The following is a 19,054-nucleotide window of genomic DNA, read 5'->3' as shown; positions in this document are numbered from 1 at the left end:
CATGCTGTCAGCGCTATCGCTGAGGAATGCTGGGAAAGATCTATAGTTTAAATGTGAATTTTAGTGCAAGGTCTGTAACGGGGTGCAAACTCTCACATCCCGTGTGAAAACGTGTGACACGCTGCACTCCTATTCGCCACGCCGATCTCCGCGCTCTCAGATTCCTCACCACATAATGATCACATTACTTTCTGCACTGTCACCGAGTGTGAATTGTGAAGTGCAGAATCATCTAATATGGACATAACACTGGGCTGCAGTGGTGATATGTGCACTGACGCTGACTGGTTTTCCTGCTGCAATTTATTGTGAACAGAAGTAATAGACTTTGGCGCTTAGACATCGGCAGGAAGTGGATCATTGTGGAAAGCTGCCCAGAGGTTTAAGGTCCTTCCAATTAGACAAAATCTCCCCCACAGCCGAGACACTGGTGGTGGTGATGATGAGGAATGGAGCTTGGGGATGCTGGGACATCTTCATGAGAGAGGAAACTTCTGAGCGGATGGTTTTGATCGGAGATTGCTCGGGCTTCGACGGTTGAGGTGGTGAAGGGGTGGAGTTGGGCAAATGACAGCAGAGAGAGAGGATACTTGTAAAATTTAACAGCTTACAAGTGATTGGCTAAAGGTGAGCATGTCAGGTTGTGATCCGATGAAGACAAGAATGAGCTGGTGGAGCTTAGAGATAGCGGGAAAATGGTGCTTGTGACTTGGAAGACATGCAGACTGAACATTTGCTAAGCTTCATGTGCCATCACACTCAGTCTGTCTTATAGTGCCTATGCACAATGATACATTCTCAAAGGAAAGTTCACAAACCAGCCCAGCTTTGAAAGTGTGTGTTTGCTGTGAGGCAAGGCGCAAAACAGAGGAAGTCTGGGACAACCATCAGATTACCATGTAAAAGTGCTGTATGCTAAAACTCATTTTGTGTCCCTGTTAATCAGAAGTGTTCCAGTGGTATTGTTCCAGTGGTAGTGATGTGCAGACAGAGCCACATCAAACAAACACCACATGACACTTCGGAAACGTCAGTATAAATGCTGCAGCGGCGTTTGTCAGCTGGAAACCTGTGGCGCCGACGCCTGTCAGAGTGGATTTTTGGAGACTTGGCTGTCACTGAAATCAAAGGACACACTGTCATGTTTGAAGTATGGCAAAAAAAAAAAGAAAGAAAAAATGACTCTCTCATCCTGAAAGAAATGAAAGAATGTGGCTACTTTTTTTTTTTTTTTTTACTTTTTTTGGGGCGTTTCTTTGAAGAAGATTTGGGTGAAAAAAGGAAAGAACAGAAATGTTGCTTTTCCTTTCATTTCTCCAAAACTGCTTGTAAACACTTAATTTTACTTTTTAAACTTTTGAAATTCTTAGACTGTATACCAACCAAACATACATCATACAACAAATAGAACAAAAGTTAAACAAATGAAATCATCAATAGATTTTAATTGTTGTGTGTGTGTGTGTGTGTGTGTGTGTCTGTGTGTGTGTCTGTGTCTGTCTCTGGCATTTAGCTTTGTCATAACAAGGTGATAATTTAGCTCTGGGCTCTCTACCCTCAATTATCACATTCTTAAGAGCTGGATATTGAATTGCCTCACCCTTTCACACATAGAGTAACACCTGTTAAACCATATGTCACCTGTAAAAGACATATATCACATTATTTTTTTCACTATTAAAACGAGTTAAAGTCAGCAATAGATTTATCTAAAGTTCATTGTCACAGTATTAAGGTGTGTATGTGAGTACATGAGTGTTATTTTTTCAATGAAGAAAATTTTTTTCCTCGGCCAATAAAATCCATCAAAATAAAAAGTTTTGGAACCAGCCGACATCAGTATGTCTTTATCTAATCAGTTTTCCCTGGTGATACAAATCCATCACAACAAGCTGTTTTATCGCTCTGAACTACACGACCCTGTTTGCTTCAGCTCATTGTACCTTTTCATTGCCCTTTAAAGGCTGTCAAATGTGCAGCGGGGGAGACTGATCCCTGTGATGGATAAATGAATCTTGACAACTTCCACATCAAAATCTCTCGATCTGGCCCCAGCTCGCTCGCCGGCTCCCTGAAGGAGAAGCGAGCACACGGCTCACATGAAAGCCCAGCGCTCGTTAATTCATGTGAGGGACTTAACCAAAGCTAAGAAAACACAGCGCATTACTTATGCAGACACGCTTAATTGGTTAATTATGATGGCATGCACCCGTATCTGCCTTAATAACCTTGTTTATGGCGCTCAAGAGTGTTTATTATGAAAGTATTTAGCAAACGGCTGCTTGTAAAATCAACACCGCCACTTTGCCGTTTCCATTCGTGATTGTGAAATATTCCAATCAACTTGACTTCCGCGTTTAAATTGTTTGGATGAAACACCTGTTCCTCCTCGAATTAGCTTCTGAGGCTGCATCTGTCTGCGAGTTCAGCGTTGGCCCTCGCAGTCTCAACACCGCAGTGCTGAGGGGATCCTAATTATATATTATACGCCAGCCCCGGGTTGTAACCGGGCTGCACTCGAAGCAATGAGCAGTCTGAAATGGAACATGATGAACGTCAGAGCATTCCTCTCATTTTGGCAATGCACAGTATCTAACGCAGCCAAGCCCATGTGCTTTTAAACTGTTAATATTCCACACCACTGGTTGTCATTATGTTGCAGCTGTGCAGTCAAAGTTAATGATAAAGCCATTTCTTGTTAAGATCTCTCAGGCTGCTCTCACACACAAACTGATGTGCTTGCCCTTTTTTTTTGGTTTGGTTCACTGGCTGGTGTGAAAGCTGTAATTCAAACTCTGCTGTGGTCTGTACAGCGACACTAATGCCGTTCTTGTTTCTAATAATCTGTGGTGTGAACTCAAACCACTGTGACAGTAGCATGATTTTTTTTTTTTTAAAGCTAAAACACTGTACATGTTCTTCATCTGTCATTTGGATGTTTGAGCTTCATTGTGGAGAATGATGTATGTGCATGGTTTAACACCTGGGGTGACCAGCCGCACGCCATTTTTACCCCTTGCTCTGCGTCTCACATGTTTCCATCAGCGTTGTGCAAGTTCACACTTCACAAGAACTAGCTCATTTAGTTCGTTTCACAAAGTTTAAAATAAACTAGTTCATGTTCATAGTTCATAATTTTGAATTTGAAGTTAACAGTCCATTTTCAGTAGAACCTCCTCCCATCCATCCCAGCCTCTACTGCCACAGACTATATGAATTACTGTGCTACTATACAGCCACAGACAGAGATTGCTTTTAAAAGATAAGAGGTAAGAGTACATGTTTTATGTGTATATGCTGTGAGTTCTACTTAGGTGGAGGAATTTGGCAGCTGTAAGTTCATGGTCTTACCCTTTCTTACCCTGCAGTTATTTCAAAAGAATGGTCAGACGCTTCAACTCCATGTGTCGTTTCGAATCCATTACTGATGTGGCTGTGTATTCAGACCCAGTGGGGAGATTTTTTTCTGTTGGAATCTGCACTGATTTGTTCATAAAAGTCCCTTAAGTGTTCATATGAATTCATTCAGCAGCACCAGTAGCTGTGCTGATTGTATTGCCAGCACTAAACGCCGCAGCTGACACGCGCTGGGTGCCGTAAAGTCTTGCGTGCCGCCGTAAAACCAAAGCGCAGTTCTTTTGCTTCGGGTGTTTCTTCTGGCGGTTGGCAAACAGCTTTTTGGCGTGTGAGCGTCGTTCACGTTCATTAGTTGCAAACATACATTCTGTTCATCGCTCACCAAAAAAAGGGCGTGTCAATGCACAACACTGGTTTCCAATAACCTGCTTAATGCAGTTGAAAGTTTAAATTGCAAACTTAAAAACGATTAATGGAAATGTGTGAATTAAAAAAAAAAAAAAAAAATGCATATGGAAACACATTTTTCCCATTCAAGTTGTGGCGCCTGCCGTTATCATATGCCCCAGGGAGCCAGTTCCAACCGGGAGGCAGACTGCTGGAAATCCGTCATCACGTTTAATTGGAATCACCTGTTACCGTCTTTTGCCGGCTTACGCTGCGCCTCACAGGGGGGAAAACTGCAGGTCACTACAAAGTCACAAGCCACTCAGATTTCAGAAGAATATGATGGAGACCACCACAAAGAAAAGGCAATGCAGCTATAGCAAAGGCTGGGAAAGTCCTCATAACAGGGTGAAGCTGGTGGAAGAGCGGCGCAGCGCATGGCTCAGAAAGAGATGTGCTGATCTATGGGTGCATTCTTACAGAAAACCCAAATATGATTTCCACACAGAGGGTCACAGCAGCTGAACTAACCAGTGTTGACCGCACTGTGCAGCTCAGCGTTGGTAACGTGTCCCACATTGTCCCACGGAAACACCCCACATTTGCTTTGTTGGGATCTGGTCACCCTATCGACACTAGAGGAATCCACTCGTGGTCGCTGATAAAGGTGCCGTCAGTGAAGCAGGACACATCTTGTGTCGAGCAGTTATCGCTACGATTCAAATTGATCAGGATCACATTGATTATTTTAGCAGATTGATCATTCATGATGAAAGTTGTGTTGATTTTGTGACGTTGGCAGTTTTCATCACAAACATTTTGGACTAAAAACAAAAAAGGCTCAGCTGTAAATTCAACTCCCCCCACCCCCAAACCCCCTCACTCGCTTCCAACCGTCCAATCAGAAGATGGGCTGAGTTCAACGGGCCACTGCCTCTCTGTACTCTGGAGGCCAACAGTTAGCCTCTCTGCCTCTTGACTCGATCTCTGCCACAGCTTCATTACCCATTGACTACAAAGGATTTCTTCTCCCTGGTGGCTCACATAGTATGATCACTAGCTCCTTGTAGTCAATGTTTGTGTGTGTGTGTGTGTGTGTGTGTGTGTGTACGTCATAGCTTTATTGTCCTCATCGCTCATTAAAGCTCTTCTCTGAGGGATGCACTGGCAATAAACACAGCAGCAGCGACAGCAGGCGAAATGCCGCCTTCCCTCTGCTGACCACCGTGACGGCAGGATCGATGGTTTCCGTGGCCGGGGTGACGACCACAGGGTCACTCATCACATCAGGCTGCTGATAACGTGGGAGGATGCAATTGTAGCCGCCTGAATGGGTTTTTAATTCAAGCTTCTTCTTCTTTTTTTAATGGAAAGACACGGCGGTAGTTGCCCTCGAGAAAGTACGGCTCAGTCTGTTTAAGATTGACCTTGGCGCACGGAGGGTTGAAGTTTCTTCTTCAAATCTTTTCCAATTCCCACAGAGAAGCTCAGGATGTACAGTAATTGTTTGCCTCGAGTGCTATGAATCATATTCACAGAATTTTAAATTTTAGCCGCCAGACCCAGAGGGACAGTGAGACAGTGTGAGTGTGAGTGAACTCATAAACACATGCATAAAAAACACTCGATAGAAAAAGCTCTTCAAAATTATAAACAGCAAGAGCAATGAAGTAGTTTCTCCATTATGTTGTTGAAAACTAATACCTGAAGAGGACTGTGCTGGAGGTGTAACTCCAGATCCATTAGTGTGTCTAGTGGGTAAATATACTGGTGAGAGAAATGTGTTACAAGGAGTTACTGCAACTTTTTCTACAACAAAGAAATTCTACCAAATTTCATAGCGATCCATCCAGTAGATGTTGATATATTTCAGCCTGGACCGAGGGACAGACAGACAGCTGCCAGAGTGGCTAAAAAACATCTTAAGGCAATGATGATCTTAATCCCAGTGTAAGACTCTGGGATAAGATTATCTAAGCCTTAAAAGGCTTTTGGGAAGCAACGGTTCCAGATCTACTTTCAGCACAGTGTCACTCAGTTTGTAATTTGTTGATTCTACCAGCAAGCACAACACGGCATACATGATTGACACGTGTAGCGGTTACAGGACGATGATGATGATAACAATGCTGCATAATGTTAGTAATCACTTTGATTATCCAATCCTCCAGCCGGTGCACATTAAAAATGGCAGTCACAGCAGGACAGGTGCCGCGTGTGTGTTCCCTCTAATTTCAAAAACAAAACAAAAAAAACGCAGCAACAACGCACATTGTCATTATGCAATTTGTTTACCTTCATCCACTTATGTGCACCCGACACCAGACTGCTGCAAACCTCAAACGAGCAGACGCCGGGACAAAAATGAACTCTGTTGAGAGAGCCAAGCTTAGAAACACTTCAGCTGTGTACTGTCGCTGCAGCCCCACAAGCCGAGGACGTCCTGTTTGCCCCAGAGGACATTTTGAACTTGAGGGCATATACAGTATGTTATGTCACCTGAAAGCCCGGCTTAAGATGTTTATGCGCACATAAAAATGGCAGGCTAATCGCTTCTATAGAAAGACCAGCATGTTTCTTTGATGCAGACTGGCTCTCACACCGACTGAGCCAGTGACTAATTAATTAGTGGTTCGTCTTTCCAGCCACCAGCAAGAAACAAGCACAAGCAAACACACTCTGGGAGAACTTCTCCAGTATGTTTGGAAACTTTTCTCCATCTTTTCTTTTTTTTTTACTGAGCTTTTTCATCACAACTTTAGGAGTTATATGTGGGTGTAAGCTTAATGATATCCACTGTCTCTTGCATGCTGTGACATACGTTTTCCCTGCGCTAGGGCCGCTCGACTGTGGCATAAATCATAATGATGATTATATTGATCAATATTGAATTCATAATTATTAAACACGATTACTCATTGACTTTGGAAACACCATGCGTTTATTGAACTTAAAAAAGAAAACTGTCTTTTTAACTTTCTTGAACTTTTAACACAATTCAACGGTAAAACATAAAAAAACGAAATTTTTTCAAATTTCAAAACAAAAAGTTTTTGTTTTTTGTTGTGAAACAGAACGTGGCACAATAATCGTTTTATGTCGATTATCTTATTTTTATGACCGTTGGAAGCCACAACCGTAATCAAAAATAAAATTAGAATAATCGCCCAGCCCTAAACAGAGTTGTGTGCTACACGTGTGCTACAGTGGAAACAGTGAGGATTTGTGTCAGTGAGCTGCATTCAAAACTTCAAAACTAAAGTTTGAAAGAAAGCGAAATGTATGATTAACCCATTATTATAGCATCCATTAGTAAAGTAACTATTACCATTTTCAAACACGTCTTGCGTCTAATGTCTCAGCTGTAACTAGTGAAATGTCTGTCTGTACATTAAAAAAGCGTAGTCTTAATTATCCAAGATGATTAAGCACTGTGAAAGGCTTTCCAAGCACAGTCATTATGGCACATTCAAATTCAATCTACCAGCAGGCAAAGGCTATTACAGCCAGCATAGATTTTGATTACTGATTATATGCTTTGATGACTTCAAACCTCTTGCCTGCACATTTCTTCACACAACTGGAGGGAAGAAAACCACCTTTCACGGCCACACATCCATTGTCAGTGCTCCCTTTTTCACCCGCTGGAGCGAACGTCTCCCGTTGACCTTAGACTTTGCCATAATGGGCTGCACTGGGTTTGTTGGGTTTGTGTGCACCTGTGTCCCACTTACCTTATATATTATTGCATCTCTACTCCTGAGGGACACAAGGAAAGCCAGGCGAGACTGGCCATTATCTGTCATACCGAGCGCCTGACTGTGAAATAGAAAAACATGTGACAGGAAACACACAAGGAATGCGATGCCAGACTCGTTAGGACTGTTGCTGAAGCAAACACTGGCACGGCACAGGAAGTCATCATGGGTGAAAAGTCATGGTCAGCCACAATGTAACCATGCACAGCAATAATAAAATCATAAGCGCTTTTCAGGGGCCAGCAGCACACGATTGAGAGAATTCTCCAAAAGTAATTTTATCAAACCGCCTCATCTTAGAAAAGGCTGATTTCCACCACACACACGTTTTGGTGCATTTGATGAATCCAGCATGTTGTACATTATGTCCATATCAAAAGACTTTCACAATTGCAAAGTGTGTCAATTACACTGTGATCTAATCAAGACAGAAGTTGGAGGATACCTTTCATTTGGCTTGATAACCTTCCTGGAAGAGACACACGCTCTTATCAGTCACATCTAGTACACGCTTGCCTCTGTAATTCAGAAGCCCTGCTTGTCTTTGATGTACTACAAGAAATAGGTTTGTAATAAAGGAATTTCATGCTAATTTAAAATTACTCTTGTCCTCCTCTGCAGTATATGAAGGTTATTTAGGGCCGATTGTGATAGAAGAAAGGAAAAAAAAAAAGGACAGTGTCAGTGTGCTGTGTGCTTCTCTGTAGATCTAGGCTAGCAGCACACCCTGGCTCCAGCTCTCATAGTGCAGCCTAAGCATAAAAGTGACCTACCATTATTGCCATTTTCTCCTATCAGGACTGACAATAAGATAGAATAAAGTGCAGCGCCAAAAAGCTTGGAATATATTGAAAAAAAAAAAAAAAAGTAGTAGTTGGTAATTATTTGCAGAAATGTGTGAGAGTGTGTGTGTGTCCTAATCTTATGTAATCTACACTGCAGTGCTACACAGCAGTTCTCTTTATCCCTGGCTTTAGCAGGCCCATATCGTGTTGTCAGAATCACATGGAAACAGGGAATGGAGTGCACTGCGCTAATCCCATTTTTGCATTTAATTACCCACTACTTCAGAATGCTCACTGCACCCTGGCTGCATAACTGTTTGCGAAAAAAAAAAAAAAAAACGGAAGTCGAATACCACTCCGCAGCACACTCTCCCCAAGGGAGAAGGGCTTGGCTGAGCAATTGTTCATACTCCTCACATACGCGTCACATTAGCATATCTGGCTGCCTGCACAGACATTAAATGCAGGTGAAGCACAACCAGGGTATTATCACTTTGTTTATAACACAAAGGCAGTGTGTGCGTGCTCTTCCCCTCACTTCATTTCCCACAGACAACATCAGGCGGCATGCTTTGCATACCCGTGTTTTTAATTGCCTGCTAGGATTCTGGATTCTGACCCATAATCTCTGTTCTCGGCTGCTTGTAAGCCATTTTTCTTTTGTGCCGTCCCTTTTTATATCGATGTGTTGTTCTGCTCATGCTCGTCAATGACTTCGCAGAACACCGTCTGCACAATGAACACGGATGTTAATGTGCCAAGAGTATCATGTTAATTTCTGTGCTGAGTCAATGAAATTGAATGAGCAATGAATGAATAGCCTTAATGCTGTTATGTGTTTGTTCTGAAGACTTTATCTAACACAGTCTTTCATAATGAGAACAGAACCACCAATAGTTATCACACTAGCCCAACGCAGCATTTGTATCTTGGGGAAAACAGGCAGTACACCTCCATGAGAAGTAGTTTTTTCTTTTATTGTAAAGATTTGTATGACTGTGCTGAAATCACAAAAGCTGTGAAATTACATTTGAAAAGGGGAAAATATGCAGAAATGTTCCATATATTGACAGAAAAAAGGCAAATGACTAATTTGACAGTTGGGGAAAATTACCTCCATGGACAACAAAAGAGACCAAAAGAATAACATTGAATAAAAACATCAAAAAAGTGATAGTTGCATTGCAGATTACAAATTCATATCATCCAACCATCCAATTACACAGCCTACAAAGTGAGGAACAGCACTCAACTTGAGGCAGCTATTAATTCAGGACACCATTTGAAGGGAAAAAAATAGGCTCCCTTTCCACACTGCATGTGTAAACACCAGCTAATACCCATCATGGCCATAAAAAAAAAAAAAAAAAAAAACCTTCTGCCTCCTCAGAACCAACAAACATTCACAACGTCAGCAGCGTGATTAGGCTATTTACAATTCACAGCAGTGGCAGTCAGAATATACCAACAATTGAAGCTGGGAACATCTAATTAGCGGTGACACCTCTAAGCACAGGGGCTGTGTGATAGCATGCTGATTAACACACCATCGACATAGTGCAGCCAGGCTTCTCTCCACCTGCTGTGCTCCCTCACTTTGACACTTACCTGATAATGCGATGAGTCATTCATTCAGTCATAGTGCCTGCCAACACATGTAAACACCATGCCACTGCTGCAATGCTCCTTCCTCCTCACTTAGTCAGGTTTCACTCAGGTTAATCCAGCAAAGGTTTTTTTGTTGTGGAGCTACGGGCTTGTAATAGGATCTGGGAGAGCATCTGGATGTGCGGTAACACCGTGAGCTCTTAACTTGTATGAAACGGGGCGTACCTCTGCAAATCGTCTTAATGGATAATGCTGGATCAAGAGAGGGATAACATTTTCTTGTAACACATTTACCTAAAGTAAAATTAAATTGGATGGGTTGCTGTGTTTGATAAGATTTTAGAGGGAAATGCCATATTTTACACATAAATAAATCCGTGATATTTGATGAAATCCAGGAGTTAGTGTGTTTTGCGATGAAGTGCTGCGCTCTACAAACCCCAGGGAACATGGTGCATGTGGAGTATCTTTTATTTTAGGTAAAAAAAAGTGTGAATGGAAAGAAAGCAAAAATATGATGTGCCATTCACGGTTGTTTAAACTTTAAACACTGAGGTGGATATTGCATTTCATATAGATTCAAGTCGTGGCAGCACTGCATGCCATGTTGCTATGGATCCTTGCATTGCAATACGTGAAGGCTGCCTGCCTATTCTCTCTCTCTCTCACTCACACACTTTGAGTCAAGCACTTTCAGTACTATACCTCCTATGCTAGGGCTGCTGCAAAGACTTATTTTCTACTGGTGTGAGCGTATAATATGCACTCTGGCTGAAGTAAAGCCTTCTTTCTATCACTTTTCAAAATAAGTTACAGTTACTTCACATATAATAGAGTTTTAAAGGTCTCATATTGTATAAAGTGAGATTTCCATGTCTCTTTTCATTATAAAGCAGGTCTAGGTTCTATATTAATACTGTGAAAGTATCAAAGCCTCATTCCACAGATAAATGCACACAACCTGTATTCAGAAACTGAGCCTTAAAACCAGCCGTCAGGACTTTGTGATGTCACAACAAAGCAGTTGTTGCCCTCAGCCGTGCCGCAAGCTCAGACCACCACTCAGACCCAACATCCAGCCTTACAGGATTTGGTTTCTCTAAGTGTTTACCTGAAACCTGCTATATTTATATCAGAAAACAGTCCACCAATCAGAAGAGCGGTTCAGAGCCTGTTTTCTGATTGGCTCACTGACCTGTTGTTGCTGCAGCTAGAGAGAAGATGTAAAACTATGCTGAGATGGTTTTTGTAAAAAGTGTAAAGTATGGGACCTTTAAATAAAAATATGTTATAAATCAAACGGGCAAGTCAGTAACATGCACCAAGGCAACACAATAGAATATAATTAATGCTTGAGAGCACATCTGATTTCATTTAAAATGAGCATTAGATGTCTATACCAAAAGGCTAATAACTAGTTATATAATATTATATGTAATGACTACATTGTTGCCAAATAAACAGACTGAGGTTATTTAAATTGTTTGTTTTTGTAATAATGAAACACAGACATGATATTCATTCAAATGCAACCAGGGCCTTTATGCTAAGAAAGTAGCTATTAATAATGAAAACTGCTGAATGGCCCTGCTTGAACTAATCTTACCACTTTCTAAGGAATGTGGATTTCATTTCATATAGTTTCGTGCAGAGAAAATTTTAATTGTGTGACTCATGTGTATGATTGGGGGGGGATCATCCATAATAAAACTACAATTAATTGCTGGCTGAATTGCACATTATTCAAACCAGAATAGCATATCTTTATTAACTCTGAAATGAGTATTGCCGGAATATACTGTGTATATACACAGAAATTAATAATGCCATGGCAGCATGTGTGCACACACACACACACACACACAGACACGCACACACGCATACACATACATTTCTACACCCTCCATCTTAACTGAATAACACATTGATCACTTGGTGCCTGTCATTCAATATCCAGGCATAGATTGCTCACATAGCTTTCAGCAGAACAACCTCTCCATCCGCTAGCCTTGGTACATTTTAAAGGTATGCTAAGTTCACCAGTGAGACAGGTAAATGTCTCGATGGGGCCAGTGAGGCCCTGTAACATACTGACTTAAATTATGTAATTATGCCTTAGATGGATAATGGCTTATTTACAAAACCCAGGCATTGGTGGGGTCACGTTCATCCCAGATAAAGCAATTTGCTTTGATAGACCCTCACAAACTGCTTGTGCATGCAAATGGCAGCATTCATTAATATGTGACTGCTCTCTACGTGGCATAGAGAGGCTATTACCACCAGATACTGGCTGCTATTACCAGTGAAGAAAGTGAGATGGATAGACCTTTCTCTTCACACCCTCCATGGTTGCTGTTATTAATCTGGGTCCTTGCATGTGGGAGTGGTGTGTTTTTCTAACAGCCTCCTCCAAGTTGGTAATTGGTCGGGACATCTACTGCAGACGAGTTCTTCCTCTGGACTGTGATGTCTGGACTGTGCAGCCAGTGTAGATGGGGTAATGGTGAGCAGTGTGATGGAGTGGCTAGGAGTGCATGCAGACACAGTCAGTGTCATTGACACGAGCTGAGACCCCCCCCCCCAGACTCAATGACTCATTAATCATGGAGTGAGCTGAAAGTGGGATGACAGGCAGCAAAGAGCGTACACATTCAGAATCCACAGCGTAATGACACAGAATCCAACAGGAAAGCCTTGCCACTATGTGCTTTGGTTGATAATGTAGCAGCTGAAGTGCAAACAAGCTCACGTCTACTTGATAGCATCGGTGTCAGCCTGGGCTTGACATCTGTATCAGGACACATTCTCCTAATTATGTGATTGTGCTCACATAGCCTGAATCTTAGTTATGTGACACTCCAGCATGTAGGTGTGGAACAAATGTGATACAGCGACATATTAAGTGTTCTCCTATTAATAAACTTATGCAAATGTCGTGATGAACTATAAATGGCAGCCAGATTGGGATCCAAGTGAAGATGAGATTCATTAATTGACTATAAAATAATGTATAATTTAGCAAACAAGGAGTTGGCAGCAGAGAGACGTCCTCAAGACAAAGCCACCAAGGTACAGATAACATAACAAACAGGTCGTCTTGGCTGTTGCTTGAGGACAGGAGTAAGTACCATGGACAGCTCCTTTGTTGGCGACAGCTGCAGGATCAGGACCTTGGTCAGCGCCACAGTATGTGGTCCTTTCTGTCAGAAAATACATCTACAATCGATTTTTTTCTGGAACTGCTGTGCCTTCTGGCAGTTCATCCTTATGCCAGTTCATGGCGCTTTCATATTAAATTGATGATGGAAATACAGTCAACGTGTGTTTAAAAAGGTTTAGACTGTGTGCAGTCTGTTTCATCTCAGTTGTCATGTAGTTGTAAAGCCGTGTTCAGGCTGACATTATAAGGCAATGCACCCTCTTCATTGAGTCCAATGAGACCTGGCACAGTAAAGGTCCAGATGCAAAGCTTAGAGGAGAACACAGGGTTTTGTAGCAAAAATGATATACAAGTTCAACTTTAGCTGCAATAGGGGTGCAACAGATTGCAATGCCAAAAACATGCAGTTGTACATTCATTCTCAATTATTGTTGCAACCACTGCCTGTCACAGCACAAATCACTGAAGCTTCTTGAGTTTTTATCAATGCACTGCTACTTTTTGATCATAATTAGCACTGATTCTGTTATCATGAGATAATTAATTGACAATATATTGTAAAATATTAATTTTTTCCGTGTTAAGGGTGTTTTCCTTTTCAGCTACACCTTCATTATTTTTACTATCATCCTGAGACTTGCGAAAGACAGCACATTGCAGATTTTCCCTAATCCTGATACCATTATCTGTTGCCGCAAAGGTTTATCCATGTTGCAGCACAAACATGTACTTGATTTGACACGGTTCATTCTAATGCAAACATTTGAAATAAAACATTGCAGCACTTACAAGTTGTTTGTTGTTTGTTACTCTGAGTGTTGGTAATCTGTCATCCTGCCAGGTTACAGGTTTTGTCAGCAAGGGTGTGTCAAAACAAATCTGATTGCTGCCCCTGTAACTTCAGTTAAACGTGATGGAGTGTCTGCAGTCTTTGCAGTAATTTACCTTCTCTGGTGTTCATACCAATTAAGAGCACATTAATCACAAGTATGTTTGACCTTGGTTGATTTTAGTGTGCTGTCTTTCCAGTAATGAGGAGGTGTTAGAAAATCAAAGTTTTTAGATGTTGGTGGGTTTTTTTAAAACACTCAACAAGAAATCAATGCAGTCGAGCATGATGACTTTTCTGAAATATGGGATTAGATTGATTCATCATAAGATGCTCAATAGCATAACTAGATGAGAATGACATGCATGATAGCATGATAGATATTTTTACAAGTGAGTTTGACACACATTGTCCAGAGCTGCCCCTTCACACATTATACACCACAGGAGATTGTCCATGTCAGACTCAACAAAGACTGTAAATAAAGATGGATTACGTCACCCATAAGTTTCTGAAGAGCGGTTTTGAATATCAGAGTGGGCTGCTCCGCCATCACCATCTTGGCTGTGTCCGATTTAACTCCTGGCTAATCAAAAAACGGGCAAAGAGGTGGGTGTGGAATCGAGACTTCGCTGCATGCCGATTTGTGGCAAGCATACACTCCCCCACCTGTCACCCAAAGCGTACAAAACATTAAGCCTAGATTTTTTAACTAAATTAAATTTTAACAACTGAGTTATATAAAAACTCACCCCCTGTACAGTTGTCATGAAGGAGGAAATTAGCTTTAGAGAACAAAACCGTTTTTTGTACGAGGATATAAACATGTTTATTTCTACTAAAGTTGGGCATTTTAACATGGGAGTCTATGGGGATTGACTTGCTTTTAGAGCCAGCCCCAAGTGGTCATTCGGAGAACTGCAGTTTTTGGCACTTGCGTATTGGCTTCATTTTTCAAACCATGGAAGTTGCTGCTTGGTTCTCACATACTGGAAATATTCTGTTCTATTTCGGTGAGGAGTGGCATCTGGATACTCCCCAGCAGAAGTTCACAAATTTCCTCGCCTCTACTGTCAGACATTTTCATATAAATGATCCTTCTTCTTCGTCACCCTTTCACCATTCCCATGACAGAAATGTCATCTATACATGCTGAGAATTCTCCGGACAAAGTCCTGCTCCTTTCACACATGGGCTCAATTTGACATTACACGGACAAGGGAAGTCCATTTAATGTCTGCTCCAACCAATTTGGACATTTGCGTTCTCACATATAGCTCCTCCGGGTAATGTCTAGATAAGTTCAGGGCTGCAGTGCATGTGTGAAAGCATTATAAGTCAGTGCTCTCCAAGGACTGTGCAGGTGGGGAGCCAGACAGCTTTAGCTTTAGCAGGCAGGGTGATAGAGGAGACAGAGGAGGAGGGTGTGTGTGTGTGTGTGTGTGAGAAAGAGAGGGGGGAGAGGAAAGAAGTACTTATAAAAAGATGAGAGACATGCTTGTATAGGAGGAGGTTGAAGAGACGAGTATATCCAGACAGTGAGACTGGGTACAGAAGCGAGAGGAAAATTGAAGAGCCTATAAAACCAGAGGGAATATATAAAGGTGGTCAGGGGGAAAAATAATAAGGGAAAAGGGGAAAAATGTTGAGTAACTTCAGGTTAGGTTGGTGAAGCAGTGGTTATATATAGCCCATCGATGTGTGGTGAGAGGAAGAGAAAAACGAAAGTGGGAGACATGAAAACATGAAAGCAGAGCAGAGAGAGTTCAGGGAGGTAGGTGAGACAGAAAAAAATATACCTGTTTTGGGGGAGATCACAGCACCAGACCTTGTCACAGGCAGCCAGTGTGCAGATGTTACAATGTACAAAAGGTCCCAGTCGCCCATGATCTCGAACAGCTTGACTGCGGCTGCCAGGGCTCTCCATGGAGTGGTCAGGTGGGTGAGAGACAGATATAATAAGATGGGCTATTGTGTTTGGATGGGACTGCGGCGAGCCAGGGCACTAAAGGTCTAATGAGGCATCATGTTCCTACAACCACACATAAAAACAATACAATGTGGTCACCTGATAGCTGCAGTTGCACGTCCTGCAGAAATTGAACAGCCTGTCGGAAATAATCGAGTGTGAAAACCTCTGCCCTCGGATATAAATAACGATAGCATAAAAATAATAATATAACTAAAAACACTGACAGATGTAAATACTCCTTCCTTTCACTGTGTGTGTGTGTGTGTGTGTGTTTGTCTCAGTGCTGTGTGCTTGTGCAAATGTGTGTTATGAGCATAAGCAGAGTGGATTCAGATCCTGCAGCATTGGAGTGTTGGCAAACCGAGTTGTTATTAGAGCATTATGTAGCTTTGGCTTCACATAACTCAACCCGTCTGTATTGTCAGTTTGTTACCATTTCTGTGCAATATGGCCATGTGCTGCCAAGTGTGTTTTTGGTCATTGTATTACAACCTAACAGAAGGCTATTGCTATTTTTTTTTTTCTTTTTTTAAATGGCAGTACAGTTTCATCAAGCATACTTGGGTTAGATTCATTTTGGAGCATGTCGGCATGTGCTTTCAAAAGGCAACACTGGGCTTTTGTGTGAATATGGACAGTATTGTTTGTGACCACATCTTTGTTAGAATACATGAGGTTGAACATGTAACCTAATTCTATTGTACCTTCAAGGTATCTTTCACACCCACATTCTGCCCAGTAAACATTGATTTGGTCATTGGGCAAGTCTAGATTAAAAGTGGGCTAAATTTGGTAGGCCTCTAGGTTAAATTTGACCTTGATTCAACATCATTTCAGGACCTGATTAAAATTCTGTTGAGACAATGGTTAGATGTAACCTTTTGCATCTTAAAAAACATCTATTTCTTAAAAGTATTTATCTAGTTTTAACCTTGGCATTTAGATTTCTATATATTCTAACCACCACTCTGCATTCTGCACACTATAATTCAAATTCCTTCAAATAAAGAGAAAACAAAACAATAAAGTGGCTGTCTTCCCTTTGTTCTGGGCATGTGATAAGAGTGAATGGATGATTTCAATAAACAGGTCGTAAAAAGAATAGTATTGTATTCATTATTTAGTATCAGTATCACAGAGATTCTGATCAGAAAATATGTAAACCTGGGCACCTGTGAAATTTTTACCACCGGCGGTGCAACAAAGCAACAGTTCGATGGGTGGTGGCCATTTTTCTTTGCATCTTGTGCTATACTAGTACCTGCATGTGGATGCTCAAGTGCAAGCACAAGTATGTGGGTGATGTGATTCCTGCTAATAATAAAAGTAGTGCATCAAGAGGTTATAATACGCCCTCTGAGCGGTTCCTCTGGTCGGACTGGGGCTAGCTGGTTAGCATGATAAATCCAGTAGAAGAAAGGAAGTGGTAGAAATAGAAGCGAAAGAAGAGGGTTGCCTTCCACCACTGGAGACAGCCTTTGGTGAAGAAAATAATGAAGATTGATGATGAACATTTCTTCTAGCCTGGTAAGGAAACGGCTGTTAATGCTACGGTTAGCTAAGCAGCAGTAGCAAACCATACAGAGAAATACTGGATGTAAAAATAACTCCAAAAGGTTAAGATGTAGAAGAGTTATTTAAGAAGCCTTTGTGTGTGTATGTGAATGTGTTTCTTTTGGGTCACCTTCCACTTTTGAATACAGTGCGATATCTAGTTTTTGTATGAACCTCTCACAACATACTATACTGAACTGCTCCTGGCTGTAGGTGATCTCTCATGCAATGAAAGTCCAACAACATGGGCTCAAATGATAAATGCTCCTCCCTTACCTCTCATCATAACAGCACCATTAAGATGCTACATGTCACAAAGTGTGACCATAGGCCTTTTTTCTATTTAAGTGCCTGGCTAGGAGTCACTGCTGTTACTTTCAATCTTGCTTCAATGAGGGCCCATGGGTATCTGAACACATTAGTGCTGTAGAGGGTAGCTCTAAGCTGTTACCATGCCACTGTGTTTGAACTCAGCAGAAGTAAGGTATTTCTTTCTGCAGTCGTTATTGGATCAATTTTCCTTATAGATATGGTAATTTCTGAGCTGTGATGACTACAAAGAGATATGATGGAATGTAAGGGTCAGATATAATACACACAAAGAGAAAAAGGGTTTAGTTTCAGACTGTCTTAAGGGGATACGAAACACTTTTTTTGCATTGATGCCTGCATTAATGTATTGTAGTCCTGTCAATCACATTAATGCCATTCATGTTAAAGCCAGAGTGATTTACAATCAGTGACTAGTTTAGTGTCTGAACTTCCAGAGGAAACTGCAGCAGGGCTAAAAAACCAAAGAGCTTCTGCCCGCAAGGACCCCCGTCCAAAAAAGGGACAGATGTCTGAACATCGTTTTTTTTTTTTTTTCATGGGCACATTTTTGATCAGTTCCAAAAGAGAGAATTAAAGCTAGGAATTGACAAGCAACACATGAGACAAAGGTGCTCTGTGTAGAGTAATAATTGCTTAAGTTGATTCTGCCCTAAGTGGAATGGAGGACCTAAGGTTTTTCAAGTCTTTCTCTAGTATGTTCCATGTCATCAACCTCATCAGGAGTCAGGAGAACTCTTGGAAATCATGACACAGCTATTTTGTCACCATCCCTGACTTTCATCTGAGTTTCATCATGTTCACAAGAGAGACCCGCTGTGCAAGTTGAGCGGGTCAAAGGTTAACCTGGAGGTAGTTAGACTATAGTCTCAATACTGAAATGTTTAGATCATGTGCCGTAGTTCTTACCAACCCTCCTGGTTTTCCTGAAAAGGTTCATGAGCGTCACAGTTTCTCCATCCGCTGTACTCCTGTCATCTCAGAGTGGAAACCATATATGACATTTGTCACTACCCTCCGATACGACCCATAGGACTCCACCAGGGGCAGGCGTCGTCATGGAAACGAGTCAAGGTTGTAGAATGGTCATGGATAAAAGAAACAGCACTTACTATAAAGGGGCATCAAACAGCAGTCTTCACCCAAACCTCCACCCAAAGTGGATAAACTACTGCAACAGCCACTGGAGGTCACCTAACAGAAAAACATAACTATCGGTCTTAAATTTTTGCTTGTTATACAACATAATAATTTATATTTTTTCAAAGTGTGTCCCTTGTCATCGCATGGCTTGAATAAAAAAACAAAGTC

This window comes from Seriola lalandi, unplaced genomic scaffold (genome assembly GCF_002814215.2).
Source record: "Seriola lalandi dorsalis isolate HSWRI2012SDOR001 ecotype SW California unplaced genomic scaffold, Sedor1 jcf7180002054956, whole genome shotgun sequence".
Lineage (NCBI taxonomy): Eukaryota > Metazoa > Chordata > Actinopteri > Carangiformes > Carangidae > Seriola > Seriola lalandi.
This window is presented reverse-complemented; position numbering follows the sequence as displayed.